Genomic DNA, 18,721 nt, shown 5'->3' with positions numbered 1-18,721 from the left:
CCATATTGTATATTCTTCAATCTGTAGATTGAGTTAGTTGATTAAGCTGTATTTGATAGAAGTACCTACTTACACAATGGTTCATATGAAAATAGTATAAACCTCCCTCCTAACACTATTTGTATCAGCAGTGTCTTATCACTTAGGGCAAATTCAGAAGTCAGGTTTTCTTGTGCGAGTTCTATCCGTGGTTTTCACCGATAGAACTCATTCATATTATAGTCTGTAGAGTTGCTCATGTCAGTGTATTTTTGCACAGCTATGTGCCATGTACAATCTAAGGAGTTAGGCCGGCTTCACACTTGCGAGTTTTACGGACGTAAGAGCGCAGAAACTACGTCCGTAAAACTCGCAAAAAATACGGCACAATTATTCTCTATGCCCCTGCTCCTATCTGCCGTATTTTACTGATCAGTATTATACGGCTTTCTACGGCCGTACAAAATCGCAGCATGCTGCGTTTGTCACCGTACTGCGCAAGAAATACGCCAATGAAAGTCTATGGAAGCTTGAAAAATACGGATTACACACGGACAAGCAGTGTGACTTGCGAGAAATACGCAGCGCTGTTAGAGAGAAAAGCCGGTAATTCAGTGCGGTGTACAGTAAAATCACACTGACAGCTTACAGTCCAATAGGTAGAATAAATGTGTACACATAGAATAAGTATATATATATATATATATATGTCAGTGAGACACATATATGTATATATATTAATATTTATTCCAGCGCTATACAGCTTGAAAGCCGGTAATTCAATTACCGGCTTTTTCTTTCTCCTTCCTAAACCTGACATGATTTGAGACATGGTTTACATACAGTAAACCATGTCTTCTCTCCATTTTTTTTGCAGATTCCACACTACTAATGTCAGTAGTGTGTATCTGCAAAATTTGGCCGTTCTAGCTCTTAAAATAAAGGGTTAAATGGCGTAAAAAATTGGCGTGGGCTCCCGCGCAATTTTCTCCGCCAGAGTAGTAAAGCCAGTGACTGAGGGCAGATATTAATAGCCTGGAGAGGGTCCACGGTTATTGGCCCCCCCCTGGCTAAAAATATCTGCCCCCAGCCACCCCAGAAAAGGCACATCTGTAAGATGCGCCTATTCTGGCACTTGGCCACTCTCTTCCCATTCCCGTGTAGCGGTGGGATATGGGGTAATGAAGGGTTAATGCCACCTTGCTATTGTAAGGTGACATTAAGCCTAATTAATAATGGAGAGGCGTCAATTATGACACCTATCCAATATTAATCCAATTGTAGTAAAGGGTTAAATAAAACACAAACACATTATTTAAAATTATTTTAATGAAATAAAAACAATGGTTGTTGGAGTATTTTATTCTACGCCCAATCCAGTCACTGAAGACCCTCGTTCTGTAAGTAAAAAAACATAATAAACCAACAATATACTTACCCTCCGCAGATCTGTAACGTCCAACGATGTAAATCCTTCTGAAGGGGTTAAAACATTTTGCAGCAAGGAGTTCCGCTAATGCAGGCTGCTCCTTGCTGCAAAACCCCGGGGAATGAGGCTAAATATAGATCAATGATCTATATTTAGCTTCATTTGCGGTGAGGCGCCCTCTGCTGGATGTTCATAGATCGTGGGAACTTACCTAGAAAGCTCCCAGGCTTTTAGTAGTGTGGAATCTGCAAAAAAATGGAGAGAAGACATGGTTTACTGTATGTAAACCATGTCTCAAATCATGTCGGGTTTTAGGAAGGAGAAAGAAAAAGCCGGTAATTGAATTACCGGCTTTCAAGCTGTATAGCGCTGGAAAAAATATTAATATATATACATATATGTGTCTACTGACATATACTGTATATATATATATATATATATATATATATATATATAGACAGTATATATATATATTTTTTTCTTTTTGGGACACATGGATCACTTCTATAGCGGTATGTTGGTTTTGCAAGCCTGCGAGAAAACCACGCAGTACGGATGCCATACGGATTACATACGGAGGATGCCATGCGCAAAAAACGCTGACACACCCTGCCTACGGAGGAGCTACGGACCACTATTTTTGGGACTTTTCAGCGTATTACGGCCGTAATATACGGACCGTATTTTTATACGCTGAGTGTGAAGCCGGCCTTAGAGGTAGAAAAAAGGAAAAAAAAAGCCTGAATAGAACTAATATAATTAATCTGGCAGAATTGGAGGAGAACATCGAGTGTAAACCTCGGAAATGTCTAGAAAAACAGGTGATGGCTAAGCGTTGTCCTAAAATGTGCCAGATTTACACTGACCTATGTCACAGTTCTGGTGCAAAATACTGTCCAAAGTAATCCACCAAGATGTCTTACAACATTTTTTGCTTGGATAATAACATTAGAATAGGTTTCATTCTTTGTAATTGCATATACAAGAAGTCTTTATTGTATATTGATTATCAGAATTGTCCTTTTTGTAAGAAAAAGTGATCCCACATTGCATCAGATGGACTTGATCTCCTGTATATATAAATAGCTGTGAATGTAATCAATTTATGAAATGTTTAGGCATTTTTTAGTTTGAAAAGAGAAAAAAAATATAAGAAATTAAATTTAAAATCAAGATTTGTCAAGGCTATGTGTTAGGTGTCGAGTTCCCACCTCTGCACAGGGGGAATCTCGAACCATCTCTGCTGCGGTCTCCCATTCTTCTCCAGCCGCAGTGGAGTCTGCTCAGCGGAGACGTCGGTCCCAGCGTCTTGCTCAGTCTCACTCTGTGCATAGGGTTACTGCTGCTTTTCCAGCTTCTGCCATTGAAGCCAGTGCTGGGCAGCGGCGAGCAGACGCTTTTGGGACTAAGTCCTGCTTTTCCCCTTCTGAGCATGCCCAGGGCAAGATCTCCCGTTGGAGATCGGGGGTCACATGCTCAGATACTGCAGCAGATCCCATTGGTCCTCCAGGAAGGTCCTGAAGGTGCTCAACTTCTGTGGCAGCCTCCCATTGGTCTTTCTGGGAAGGTCATGTACATGCTGCAGCTACATAAGGTTCGCACGACCGCACGGCCATGCGCTAGTGTACATTTGTAAACGTGTGTGTGTTGTGAGTGAAAGTCATTCTTTAAAATCCCCTCCCTATTGGATGACTGGAGCAGAACAATATTGTATCATACAATTAGGTTCTGTAGAAGGACGTAGATCTGGGGATTTATTATGATGGAATATAGGCTGAACTGGATGGACAAATGTCTTTTTTCGGCCTTACTAACTATGTTACTATGTTACTATGTTACTGCTCGCGGAAGGTGGATGATTGCTATCTAGCGCCCGACTTAGCCATCAGCACTTAGCACACCATACAGCATCTAATTGCTGTGACCGTCAGTGCGGCGCCGTGCGCTTTCACAGTGCTTTCCTGATCCAAGCCTGGGTGGTTAGTGGCGTCTGCCAGTGCGGCACTGCACACACTCTCGTGCATCGTTAATTATTATTTTGGTTATGCTGACACCCCATTAGCGGTGTCTCTAGCGCAAGTAGTCTAGACGGACTCGGATCCCAAGTCTCGGGACTGAGCTCGGTCACTCCTTGCTTGCGCTCTTGTGTGCGGTACCGCAACCCTATGACTTAACAGGGTTCGCTTCCTTCACACAGGGTGAAGTTAACCCGTGTGTGTATTCACATTGTACCGCCATATAGTCCGTCATTACTTGGCAGCAGGTTCCATCTCTGCACGGTAGACCCCGGGCTGCGAACGCACCTTATTCTATCTTTCTTATTATTTGGTGCGTTCCGCTAGCCCTAACATTACACTAGCGCCAGGGTCTGGCTAGTAATGACGGACAAACAGCAATCCTTGCGGTACATCCAGCAGCTGGAGGGTAGGTTGGCGGCTCTCGAGCACACAACCTCAGCTGTGGATGTAACCGCAGATGCTGTTCAGGCTGCTAGCGTGGCTGCAGCCACCTTGTCCACTGCCACCCCTGTACCGACTCTATCTTGCCTCCCGCTGCCAGAAAAATTTTCTGGTGATAGTAAGTCTTGTAGGGGTTTCGTGAGTCAGTGCTCTATTTATCTCGAGCTTCTGGCCTCTCGTTTCCCCACAGAGCGGGCCAAGGTGAGGTTTATTGTGTCTCTCCCGTCGGACAGGGCGTTAGAGTGGGCTACGCCGCTGTGGGAGCATGGCGATCATGTGGTGCAGAGTGCTTCGTTGTTACTGAGCACTCTGAAACAGGTCTTTTTAGGACCTTGTGTCACCCATGATACGGCGCTCCAACTGTTGGCATTGACTCAGGGCTCGTCCTTGGTCAGCCATTTTGCCGTCCACTTACGCACCCTAGCATCTGAGCTGGAGTGGTCGGATAAAGCCCTAATTCTGATATTTTGGAGGGGGCTGGCTGACCACGTGAAGGACGCCCTGGCCACTAGGGAGATTCCTGCCACACTGGAGGAGTTAATAGCAGTGTCCACTTGTATTGACCTCCGTTTTCACGAGCGGAGGTTAGAGCGAGCCCAGTGTAGGCAGAGGTTTCGGCTGGCTCCCACCTTCGCCAAACCTTTGGAATCTCCAGTCCAGGCCCCTGAGTCACATGAGGCCATGGAAGTGTCACGAGCGGGATCTAAGTCCCGAACCGCTCGTGCACTCCAGGTTTGTCATGTTTCCAGCAGTCAGGACATCTTGCCACCAGATGTCCCCAGCGGTCGAGGAAACGTCAGCGTCTAGTGGTAGTAGGTGGAGGTACATTAGACACGGTGACGTTTGCCTCCAAATTGACGGACTCGGATCCCAAGTCTTGGGACTGAGCTCGGTGACTCCTTGATTGCGCTCTTGTGTGCGGTACTGCAACCCTGTGACTTAATAGGGTTCGCTTCCTTCACACAGGGTGAAGTTAACCCGTTTAACCCGTGTGTGTATTCACATTGTACCGCCATATAGTCCGTCATTACTTGGCAGCAGGTTCCATCTCTGCATGGTGGACTCCAAGCTGCGAACGCAACTTATTCTATCTTTCTTATTATTTGGTGTGTTCCGCTAGCCCTAACACTATGTGCCCACCATCAGGAAGTAACGGCACTTTCCAAAATGTTGCGTTCAATCACGCAGATTTAATGCATCCAATATATTCTATTGTGGAAATTTCTAGCGTCTCCGCCACAGAAATTGACATTCTGTGGCTTGTAAACCCATACGGTGGGTGAGTTTACGCCGTATCAATTAGAAGTAGGGTTGGCATTGGATTTCTATAAATCCCATCCACTGTGCTTGAATCATAGAACACAGCGGTTTGGACGCAGCGCAAGAGCAAGTGCGCTGCATCCAAAAAGCTGCTGTTCCTGATCGTGGGCACGTACCCTAAAGGTTTTTTTTGTCTGCAGCTCTGATGTTATGTTAGCAGCGCTGTGGTCAGTTGGTGAGCTTAGTGACTCTGAGCGGTTCATTCGGTCTACTTGAGTGGTCCCACTGAGCTCAATTATTGGCTGCAGCGCTGTCGATTTTGCAAAGTTACCTACAGGACAGATTGACTATCCCCTTTAATATATACCCCATACACTCAGTACATCCAGAACACCTATATGAGATCATAAAAATCACATTTCTTATATTAATTATTTTTTGATACTTTTATGAGGCTCAGACATAATGATATGTAATTACAGTAGACTCCCGTGTGCAGCTTTGGGGTTATGTATGGCCAGTGTAACTCATGCATTTTTTATACTTTCATTTATGAACTGTCTCAGGCTAATTCAGGAGCAGGTTTCCTTCCCAGAGGCGAATTATGTTAATAGTTTAAAAATAAAAAAAAAAGATTGATGACTGAAATTATTTAACAATGTAATACAGAGAGAGAGAGAAAGGTCTGTGCTCTAAAAGTTATAAAAGAAAGTCTACTGATAATGATTTTCAGCTGTAGTTACACCCCAAGTATCAGTTATAGAGAAGGATCGAATTGAACAGTGATGAGTGTGGTCAACTAGACTTTGTGTTTTATAAGCCAACTTATATGTTGTAATATTTAACACTAAACATTAAAATGTTTGCTGCTGTTTTTAGGTCACTTTGAATTTTTATTTTGGTATCTTGACTTTATGCCTTTATCATTTTGTAGAAAAACAGATGGGCACAGCCACATAAATAAAACTGAGGTGCTACACTTAGTTATTCAGTTATTAAGGTTGAAGGAAGACTATAAGTCCATCTAGTTCAACCCATAGCCTAACCTAACATGCCCTAACTGTTATGATTAGGCAATTCAGTACCACAGTGAACATAGAGGTCAGAGCACATACAGTGATCTGACAATAATCCAAAAACATAGAACGAGCTCTGAGACGTGGGAACTCTGTTGACCGCAATCCCTAATCCTATCCAACAACACTAGAGGCAGCCGTGGATTGCGCCTAACGCTACCTATGCAACTCGGCACAGCCTGAGAAACTAGCTAGCCTGAAGATAGAAAATAAGCCTACCTTGCCTCAGAGAAATACCCCAAAGGAAAAGGCAGCCCCCCCACATATAATGACTGTGAGTAAGATGAAAAGACAAACGTAGAGATGAAATAGATTTAGCAAAGTGAGGCCCGACTTTCTGAACAGAGCGAGGACAGGAAAGGTAACTTTGCGGTCAACACAAAACCCCAAAAACCACGCAAAGGGGGCAAAAAGACCCTCCGTACCGAACCAACGGCACGGAGGTACACCCTCTGTGTCCCAGAGCTTCCAGCAAACAAATAGATAAGCTGGACAGAAAAAAAGCAAACAAAATAGCAAAGGAAAACCCAGCCATGCAGAGCAGCAGGCCACAGGAACGATCCAGGAGGTAAACAAATCCAATACTGGAACATTGCCAGGAAGCCAGGATCAAAGCACTAGGTGGAGTTAAGTAGAGCAGCACCTAACGACCTCACCACATCACCTGAGGGAGGAAACTCAGAAGCCGCAGTACCACTTCCCTCCACCAACGGAAGCTTACAGAGAGAATCAGCCGAAGTACCACTTGTGACCACAGGAGGGAGCTCTGCCACAGAATTCACAACAGTACCCCCCCTTGAGGAGGGGTCACCGAACCCTCACCAGAGCCCCCAGGCCGACCAGGATGAGCCACATGAAAGGCACGAACAAGATCGGGAGCATGGACATCAGAGGCAAAGACCCAGGAATTATCTTCCTGAGCATAACCCTTCCACTTAACCAGATACTGGAGTTTCCGTCTTGAAACACGAGAATCCAAAATCTTCTCCACAATATACTCCAACTCCCCCTCCACCAAAACCGGGGCAGGAGGGTCAACGGAAGGAACCATAGGTGCCACGTATCTCCGCAACAATGACCTATGGAATACGTTATGTATGGAAAAAGAATCTGGAAGGGTCAGACGAAAAGACACAGGATTAAGAACCTCAGAAATCCTATACTGACCAATGAAACGAGGTTTAAACTTAGGAGAGGAAACCTTCATAGGAATATGACGAGAAGATAACCAAACCAGATCCCCAACACGAAGTCGGGGACCCACACAGCGTCTGCGATTAGCAAAACGTTGAGCCTTCTCCTGGGACAAGGTCAAATTGTCCACTACCTGAGTCCAAATCTGCTGCAACCTGTCCACCACAGTATCCACACCAGGACAGTCCGAAGACTCAACCTGTCCTGACGAGAAACGAGGATGGAACCCAGAGTTGCAGAAAAATGGCGAAACCAAGGTAGCCGAGCTAGCCCGATTATTAAGGGCGAACTCAGCCAAAAACAAAAAGGACACCCAGTCATCCTGATCAGCAGAAACAAAACATCTCAGATATGTTTCCAAGGTCTGATTGGTTCGTTCGGTCTGGCCATTAGTCTGAGGATGGAAAGCCGAGGAAAAAGACAAGTCAATGCCCATCCTACCACAAAAAGCTCGCCAAAACCTCGAAACAAACTGGGAACCTCTGTCAGAAACGATATTCTCTGGAATGCCATGTAAACGAACCACATGCTGGAAGAACAATGGCACCAAATCAGAGGAGGAAGGCAATTTAGACAAGGGTACCAAAGGACCATCTTAGAAAAGCGATCACAGACCACCCAAATGACTGACATCTTTTGAGAAACGGGAAGATCTGAAATAAAATCCATAGAGATATGTGTCCAAGGCCTCTTCGGGACTGGCAAGGGCAAAAGCAACCCACTGGCACGAGAACAGCAGGGCTTAGCCCGAGCACAAATCCCACAGGACTGCACAAAAGTACGCACATCCCGCGACAGAGATGGCCACCAAAAGGATCTAGCCACTAACTCTCTGGTACCAAAGATTCCAGGATGACCAGCCAAGACCGAACAATGAACCTCAGAGATAACTTTATTCGTCCACCTATCAGGGACAAACAGTTTCTCCGCTGGACAACGATCAGGTTTATTAGCCTGAAATTTTTGCAGCACTCGCCGCAAATCAGGGGAGATGGCAGACACAATTACTCCCTCTTTGAGGATACCCGCCGGCTCAGATACACCCGGAGAGTCGGGCACAAAACTCCTAGACAGAGCATCTGCCTTCACATTTTTAGAGCCCGGAAGTTATGAAATCACAAAGTCAAAACGGGCAAAAAACAACGACCAACGAGCTTGTCTAGGATTCAACCGCTTGGCGGACTCGAGATAAGTCAAGTTCTTATGATCAGTCAAGACCACCACGCGATGCTTAGCTCCTTCAAGCTAATGACGCCACTCCTCGAATGCCCACTTCATGGCCAGCAACTCTCGGTTGCCCACATCATAATTTCGCTCAGCAGGCGAAAACTTCCTGGAAAAGAAGGCGCACGGTTTCATCACTGAGCAATCAGGACCTCTCTGCGACAAAACAGCCCCTGCTCCAATCTCAGAAGCATCAACCTCGACCTGGAACGGAAGCGAAACATCTGGTTGACACAACACAGGGGCAGAAGAAAAACGACGCTTCAACTCTTGAAAAGCTTCCACAGCAGCAGAAGACCAATTGACCACATCAGCACCCTTCTTGGTCAAATCGGTCAATGGTTTAGCAATACTAGAAAAATTGCAGATGAAGCGACGATAAAAATTAGCAAAGCCCAGGAACTTTTGCAGACTTTTCAGAGATGTCGGCTGAGTCCAATCATGGATGGCTTGGACCTTAACAGGATCCATCTCGATAGTAGAAGGGGAAAAGATGAACCCCAAAAATGAAACCTTCTGCACACAAAAGAGACACTTTGATCCCTTCACAAAGAATTAGCACGCAGGACCTGAAAAAACGTTCTGACCTGCTTCACATGAGACTCCCAATCATCCGAGAAGATCAAAATGTCATCCAAGTACACAATCAGGAATTTATCCAGGTACTCTCGGAAGATGTCATGCATAAAGGACTGAAACACTGATGGAGCATTGGCAAGTCCGAATGGCATTACTAGATACTCAAAATGACCCTCGGGCGTATTAAATGCAGTTTTCCATTCATCGCCTCGCTTAATTCGCACAAGATTATACGCACCACGAAGATCTATCTTGGTGAACCAACTAGCCCCCTTAATCCGAGCAAACAAATCAGATAACAATGGCAAGGGGTACTGAAATTTAACCGTGATCTTATTTAGAAGGCGGTAATCTATACATGGTCTCAGCGAACCATCCTTCTTGGCTACAAAAAAGAACCCTGCTCCTAATGGCGACGATGACGGGCGAATATGCCCCTTCTCCAGGGACTCCTTCACATAACTGCGCATAGCGGCGTGCTCAGGCACAGATAATTAAAACAATCGGCCTTTTGGGAACTTACTACCAGGAATCAAATTGATAGCACAATCACAATCCCTATGCGGAGGTAGGGCATCGGACTTGGGCTCATCAAATACATCCCGGTAATCAGACAAGAACTCTGGAACCTCAGAAGGGGTGGATGATGAAATTGACAGAAATGGAACATCACCATGTACCCCCTGACAACCCCAGCTGGACACCGACATGGATTTTCAATCTAATACTGGATTATGGACTTGTAGCCATGGCAACCCCAACACGACCACATCATGCAGATTATGCAACACCAGAAAGCGAATAACCTCCTGATGTGCAGGAGCCATGCACATGGTCAGCTGGGTCCAGTACTGAGGCTTATTCTTGGCCAAAGGCGTAGCATCAATTCCTCTCAATGGAATAGGACACTGCAAGGGCTCCAAGAAAAACCCACAATGCTTAGTATACTCCAAGTCCATCAAATTCAGGGCAGCGCCTGAATCCACAAATGCCATGACAGAATACGATGACAAAGAGCAGATCAAGGTAACGGACAGAAGAAATTTTGACTGTACTGTACCAATGGTGGCAAACCTAGCGAACCGCTTAGTGCGCTTAGGACAATCAGAGATAGCATGAGTGGAATCACCACAGTAGAAACACAGCCCATTCAGACGTCTGTGTTCTTGCCGTTCAACTCTGGTCAAAGTCCTATCGCACTGCATAGGCTCAGGTTTAAGCTCAGGTAATACCGCCAAATGGTGCACAGATTTACGCTCACGCAAGCGTCGACCAATCTGAATAGCCAAAGACATAGACTCATTCAAACCAGCAGGCATAGGAAATCCCACCATGACATCCTTAAGGGCTTCAGAGAGACCCTTTCTGAACATAGCTGCCAGCCCAGATTCATTCCATTGAGTGAGCACGGACCACTTTCTAAATTTCTGACATATAACTCTATCTCATCCTGACCCTGACAAAGAGCCAGCAAATTTTTTTCTGCCTGATCCACAGAATTAGGCTCATCGTACAGCAATCCGAGCGCCAGGAAAAATGCATCGATATTACTTAATGCAGGATCACCTGGCGCAAGAGAAAATGCCCAGTCCTCAGGGTCGCCACGCAAAAAAGAAATAATGATCAAAACCTGTTGAACTGGATCACCAGAGGAGCGAGGTTTCAAGGCCAGAAATAGTTTACAATTATTTTTGAAACTCAGAAACTTAGTTCTATCACCAAAAAACAAATCAGGAATAGGAATTCTTGGTTCTAACATAGATTTCTGATCAATAGTGTCTTGAATCTTTTGTACTCTTGCCGAGAGCTGATCCACACATGAAGACAGACTTCTAATGTCCATTGCTACACCTGTGTCCTGAACCACCCAAATGTCTAGGGGAAAAAAAAGGCAAAACACAGTGCAGAGAAAAAAAAATGGTCTCAGAACTTCTTTTTTCCCTCTATTGAGAATCATTAGTACTTGGGCTTCCTGTACTGTTATGATTAGGCAATTCAGTACCACAGTGAACATAGAGGTCAGAGCACATACAGTGATCTGACAATAATCCAAAAACATAGAACGAGCTCTGAGACGTGGGAACTCTGTTGACCGCAATCCCTAATCCTATCCAACAACACTAGAGGCAGCCGTGGATTGCGCCTAACGCTACCTATGCAACTCGGCACAGCCTGAGAAACTAGCTAGCCTGAAGATAGAAAATAAGCCTACCTTGCCTCAGAGAAATACCCCAAAGGAAAAGGCAGCCCCCCACATATAATGACTGTGAGTAAGATGAAAAGACAAACATAGAGATGAAATAGATTTAGCAAAGTGAGGCCCGACTTTCTGAACAGAGCGAGGACAGGAAAGGTAACTTTGCGGTCAACACAAAACCCCAAAAACCACGCAAAGGGGGCAAAAAGACCCTCCGTACCGAACCAACGGCACGGAGGTACACCCTCTGCGTCCCAGAGCTTCCAGCAAACAAATAGATAAGCTGGACAGAAAAAAAGCAAACAAAATAGCAAAGGAAAACCCAGCCATGCAGAGCAGCAGGCCACAGGAACGATCCAGGAGGTAAACAAATCCAATACTGGAACATTGCCAGGAAGCCAGGATCAAAGCACTAGGTGGAGTTAAGTAGAGCAGCACCTAACGACCTCACCACATCACCTGAGGGAGGAAACTCAGAAGCCGCAGTACCACTTCCCTCCACCAACGGAAGATTACAGAGAGAATCAGCCGAAGTACCACTTGTGACCACAGGAGGGAGCTCTGCCACAGAATTCACAACACCTAACATGTTGATCCAGAGGAAGGCAAAAAAAACCCATGTGGCAAAGAGTAAGCTCCACATTGGGGAAAAAAATTCCTTCCCCACTCCACATACGGCAGTCAGACTAGTTCCCTGGATCAACGCCCTATCGAGGAATCTAGTATATATACCCTGTAACATTATACTTTTCCAGAAAGGTATCCAGTCCCCTCTTAAATTTAAGTAATGAATCACTCATTACAACATCATACGGCAGAGAGTTCCTTAGTCTCACTGCTCTTACAGTAAAGAATCCGCGTCTGTTATTATGCTTAAACCTTTTTTCCTCCAAACGCAGAGGATGCCCCCTTGTCCCTGTTTCAGGTCTATGATTAAAAACATCATCAGAAAGGTCTTTGTACTGTCCCCTCATATATTTATACATTAAAATAAGATCACCCCTTAGTCTTCGTTTTTCCAAACTAAATAGCCCCAAGTGTAATAACCTATCTTGGTATTGCAGACCCCCCAGTCCTCTAATAACCTTGGTCGCTCTTCTCTGCACCCGCTCTAGTTCAGCTATGTCTTTCTTATACACCGGAGACCAGAACTGTGCACAGTATTCTAAGTGTGGTCGAACTAGTGACTTGTATAGAGGTAAAATTATGTTCTCCTCATGAGCATCTATGCCTCTTTTAATGCATCCCATTACTTTATTTGCCTTTGTAGCAGCTGCCTGACACTGGCCACTGAATATGAGTTTGTCATCCACCCATACACCCAGGTCTTTTTCATTGACAGTTTTGCCCAGAGTTTTAGAATTAAGCACATAATTATACATCTTATTACTTCTACCCAAGTGTATGACCTTACATTTATCCCCATTAAAGCTCATTTGCCATTTATCAGCCCAAGCTTCTAGTTTACATAAATCATACTGTAATATAAAATTGTCCTCCTCTGTATTGATTACCCTGCAGAGTTTAGTGTCATCTGCAAATATTGAAATTCTACTCTGAATGCCCCCTACAAGGTCATTAATAAATATGTTAAAAAGAAGAGGGCCCAATACTGACCCCTGTGGTACCCCACTGCTAACCGCTACCCAGTCCGAGTGTGCTCCATTAATAACCACCCTTTGTTTCCTATCCCTGAGCCAGCTCTCAACCCACTTGCACATATTTTCCCCTATCCCCATTATTCTTATTTTATGTATCAACCTTTTGTGTGGCACCGTATCAAAAGCTTTTGAAAAGTCCATATACACTACATCCACTGGGTTCCCTTGGTCCAATCCGGAACTTACCTCTTCATAGAAACTGATCAAATTATTCTGACATGAACGGTCCCTAGTAAACCCGTGCTGATACTGGGTCATGAGGTTATTCCTCTTCAGATACTCCAGTATAGCATCCCTTAGAATGCCCTCCAGGATTTTACCCACAGTAGAGGTTAAGCTTACTGGCCGATAATTTCCAAGTTCTGTTTTTGTCCCCTTTTTGAATATTGGCACCACATTTGCTATACGCCAATCCTGTGGTACAGACCCTGTTATTATGGAGTCTTTAAAGATTAAAAATAATGGTCTATCAATGACTGTACTTAATTCCTGCAGTACTCGAGGGTGTATCCCATCTGGACCCGGAGATTTGTCAATTTTAGTGATTTTTAGACGCCGCCACACTTCCTGCTGGGTTAAGCAGGTGACATTTAATTGGGAATTTATATCACTAGTCATTTTGTCTGCCATGGGATTTTCTTGTGTAAATACTGATGAAAAAAAGTCATTTAGCATATTGGCTTTTTCCTCATCCTCATCCACCATTTCACCCACACTATTTTTAAGGGGGCCAACACAATCATTTTTTAGTTTCTTACTATTTATGTAGTTAAAGAATATTTTAGGATTATTTTTACTCTCTCTGGCAATGAGTCTCTCTGTCTCAATCTTTGCTGCCTTGATTTGCTTTTTACAGAATTTATTTAATTTTTTGTATTTATTTAATGCCTCCTCACTACCTACTTCCTTTAATTCTCTAAATGCTTTCTTTTTGTCACTTATTGCGCCCCTTACAGCTCTATTTAGCCATATTGGTTTCCTCCTATTTCTAGTATGTTTATTCCCATACGGTATATATTGTTACGAGTAACACAGAATGCATAACTCAAAAAAGAAAGCACAAAAATAGTGTGTACACATATTGACTTATGATATTAGAAATTTGTAATGTTTAATCATCAATTGGTTCTATCATATATTCTTAATGTCCATTTCTTTTACAGAGATTGTTGTATGGGTTTTTTTCGGTGGGGATTGTGGTTAGTGAATTCTTTCATCGATGATGTTATTTTAGTAACGGATCACGATGTTCAGTTTACAATATAAATTTGTAACTGACTTAATATCTTATACGGTTTTAAAGTATTTTTACCTTTATTAGAGTACGTCATTCTGTTGTGTAAAGTGATGTGCAAAATAGTAGCATTGTAACATCACTAATGTGTTTACGTACTGTTTTTGGCAGAAAAGATCATACAACATGGGAAAAAATTCATGACTAGGTGAAGGCGAGAAATGGGCAACCATGAGAATTAACAGTCATGTTATGCACGCTACTAATTGGGCGTATTTGACTCATTTAATGAAATTGGGGTGTTGTAATTATAATTATTAGCAGTCTGGAGTTGAATTAGTGAGGTCATTCGTTCTGTGAAGAAACAGGTGTCAATTATCGCCTTTATTAATGGAAGGAAGCAAATGTTGTACCTGCCAGTTTTAGCCATTGCTCTTTGAGTAAAATAGGTCATTCCAGACACTGTACTGAAGGAGAAAGAATTCTGATCAAGAAGTTGATTGGAGAGGCGAAAACATATAAAGAAGTGCAGATATAATTGACTGGTTAGCTAAAAAGATTTCCAATGCTCTAAAATGTCAAGCAAAACCCGAAACACATGGTAGGAAAATAAAAACTACCATCCGCATAGATCATAGAATCACGAGAATGGCAAAAAAGCATCCAATGATCAGCTCTAAAGAGATCACAGAAGATCTTCAGTTACCTGTGAGTCCTGCAATCATCAGAAAATGCCTACATGATGCCAAACAATTTGCAAGAAACCCTGGCAAAGTACCATTGCTGAAAAAATTATGTGTTGAAAAGGTTAGCTTGCCAAAAAACACATCAACTGGCCTAAAGAGAAAGGGTGCAACATTCTATGGACAGATGAGAGCAAGATTGTTCGTATAGGGTCTAAAGACCGTAGACAGTTTATGGGACGACCGACAAACACTGAATTCTAGCCACAGTACACTGAGAAGATTGTAAAACATGGAGGTGCAAGAATAATGCTTTGGGAATGTTTCTCATACTATGGAGTTAGACCCATTTATCACATACAAGGCACCATGGACCAGTAAGGCTGGGTTCACATTAGCGTTTTTGTGCACAGTGTATGATCCGCAAACATCCGCATGCATCATGCGTACATATCTTTAACCCCTTTCTGACAATGGACGTACTATTCTGTCCATGTGGGGTGGGCCCTACTTCCCAAGGACGGAATAGTACGTCCAGCGCGATCGGCCGCGCTCACGGGGGGAGCGCGGCCGATCGTGGCCGGGTGTCAGCTGCCTATCGCAGCTGACAAACGGCACTATGTGCCAGGAGCGGTCACGGACCACCCCCGGCACATTAACCCCCGGCACACCGCGATCAAACATGATCGCGATGTGCCGGCGGTGCAGGGAAGCATCGCACAGGGAGGGGGCTCCCTGCGGGCTTCCCTGAGACCCCCGCAGCAACGCGATGTGATCGCGTTGCTCCGGGTGTCTCCTACCTCCTTCCTCCCTGCAGGCCCGGATCCAATATGGCCGTGGCATCTGGGTCCTGCAGGGAGGGAGGTGGCTTACCAAGTGCCTGCTCAGAGCAGGCACTTGGTAACGCTGCAGCCCTGTAAGTCAGATCGGTGATCTGACAGAGTGCTGTGCAAACTGTCAGATCACCGATCTGTGATGTCCCCCCCTGGGACAAAGTAAAAAAGATTAAAAAAAAATTTCCAAATGTGTAAAAAAAAAAAAAAAATCCTAAATAATGAAAAAATAAAAATATTATTCCCATAAATACATTTCTTTATCTAAATAAAAAAACAAAAACAATAAAAGTACACATATTTAGTATCGCCGCGTCCGTAACGACCCGACCTATAAAACTGGCCCACTAGTTAATCCCTTCAGTAAACACCCTAAGAAAAAAAAAAAACATTGCTTTATTATCGCAGCTGACATACGGCACTATGTGCCAGGAGCGGTCACGGACCACCCCCGGCACATTAACCCCCGGCACACCGCGATCAAACATGATCGCGATGTGCCGGCGGTGCAGGGAAGCATCGCGCAGGGAGGGGGCTCCCTACGGGCTTCCCTGAGACCCCCGCAGCAACGCGATGTGATCGCGTTGCTCCGGGGGTCTCCTACCTCCTTCCTCCCTGCAGGCCCGGATCCAATATGGCCGTGGCATCCGGGTCCTGCAGGGAGGGAGGTGGCTTACCAAGTGCCTGCTCAGAGCAGGCACTTGGTAACGCTGCAGCCCTGTCAGTCAGATCGGTGATCTGACAGAGTGCTGTGCAAACTGTCAGATCACCGATCTGTGATGTCCTACCCTGGGACAAAGTAAAAAAGTTTTTAAAAAAATTTCCAAATGTGTAAAAAAAAAAAAATCCTAAATAATGAAAAAAAAAAAAATATTATTCCCATAAATACATTTCTTTATCTAAATAAAAAAACAAAAACAATAAAAGTACACATATTTAGTATCGCCGCGTCCGTAACGACCCGACCTATAAAACTGGCCCACTAGTTAACCCCTTCAGTAAACACTGTAAGAAAAAAAAAAAAAAAGAGGCAAAAAACAACGCTTTATTATCATTCCGCCGAACAAAAAGTGGAATAACACGCGATAAAAAATCAGGATATAAATAACCATGGTACTGCTGAAAACGTCATCTTGTCCCGCAAAAAACGAGCCGCCACACAGCATCATCAGCGAAAAAATAAAAAAGTTATAGTCCTCAGAATAAAGCGATGCAAAAATAATTATTTTTTCTATAAAATAGTTTTTATCGTATAAAAGCGCCAAAACATAAAAAAATGATATAAATGAGGTATCACTGTAATCATACTGACCTGAAGAATAAAACTGCTTTATCAATTTTACCAAACGTGGAACGGTATAAACGCCTCCCCCAAAAGAAATTCATGAATAGCTGGTTTTTGGTCATCCTGCCTCACAAAAATCGGAATAAAAAGTGATCAAAAAATGTCATGTGCCCGAAAATGTTACCACTAAAAACCTCAACTTGTCCCGCAAAAAACAAGACCTCACATGACTCTGTGGACTCAAATATGGAAAAATTATAGCTCTTAAAATGTGGTAATGCAAAAAATATTTTTTGCAATAAAAAGCATTTTTCAGTGTGTGACGGCTGCCAATCATAAAAATCCGCTAAAAAACCCGCTATAAAAGTAAATCAAACCCCGTTTCATCACCCCCTTAGTTAGGGAAAAATTACAAAATTAAAAAAATGTATTTATTTCCATTTTCCCATTAGGGTTAGGGCTAGGGTTAGGGTTAGGGCTAGGGTTAGGGCTAGGGTTAGGGTTGGGGCTAGGGTTATGGCTAGGGTTAGGGTTAGGGTTAGGGCTAAGGTTAGGGCTAGGGTTGGGGCTAGGGTTATGGTTAGGGTTAGGGCTAGGGTTAGGGCTAGGGTTAAGGCTACAGTTAGGGTTAAGGCTACAGTTAAGGTTGGGGCTGAAGTTAGGGTTAGGGTTTGGATTACATTTACGGTTGGGAAGAGGGTTGGGATTAGGGTTAGGGGTGTGTCTGGGTTAGAGGTGTGGTTAGGGTTACCGTTGGAATTAGGGTTAGGGGTGTGTTTTGATTAGGTTTTCAGTTAGAATTGGGGGTTTCCATTGTTTAGGCACATCAGGGGCTCTCCAAACGCGACATGGCGTCCGATCTCAATTCCAGCCAATTCTGCGTTGAAAAAGTAAAACAGTGCTCCTTCCCTTCCGAGCTCTCCCGTGTGCCCAAACAGGAGTTTACCCCAACATATAGGGTATCAGCGTACTCAGGACAAACTGGACAACAACTTTTGGGGTCCAATTTCTCCTGTTACCCTCGGGAAAATACAAAACTGGGGGCTAAAAAATAATTTTTGTGGGAAAAATTTTTGTTTTATTTTTACGGCTCTGCATTATAAACTTCTGTAAAGCTCTTGGTGGGTCAAAGTGCTCACCACACATCTAGATAAGTTCCTTAGGGCGTCTACTTTCCAAAATGGTGTCACTTGTGGGGGATTTCAATGTTTAGGCACATCAGTGGCTCTTCAAATGCAACATGGCGTCCCATCTCAATTCCTGTCAATTTTGCATTGCAAGGTCAAACGGCGCTCCTTCCCTTCCAAGCTCTCCCATGCGCACAAACAGTGGTTTACCCCCACATATGGGGTATCAGAGTACTCAGGACAAATTGTGCAACAACTTTTTGATTACAATTTCTTCTCTTACCATTGGGAAAATAAAAAATTGGGGGCGAAAAGATAATTTTTGTGAAAAAAAATGATTTTTTATTTTTACGGTTCTGCATTATAAACTTCTGTGAAGCACTAGGTGGGTCAAAGCGCTCACCACACCTCTAGATAAGTTCCTTAGGGGGTCTACTTTCCAAAATGGTGTCACTTGTGGGGGGTTTCAATGTTTAGGCACATCAGTGGCTCTCCAAACGC

This window comes from Ranitomeya imitator, chromosome 2 (genome assembly GCF_032444005.1).
Source record: "Ranitomeya imitator isolate aRanImi1 chromosome 2, aRanImi1.pri, whole genome shotgun sequence".
Taxonomy (NCBI): domain Eukaryota; kingdom Metazoa; phylum Chordata; class Amphibia; order Anura; family Dendrobatidae; genus Ranitomeya; species Ranitomeya imitator.
The sequence above is the reverse complement of the archived record's forward strand: the minus strand, read 5'-3'. Positions refer to the sequence as shown.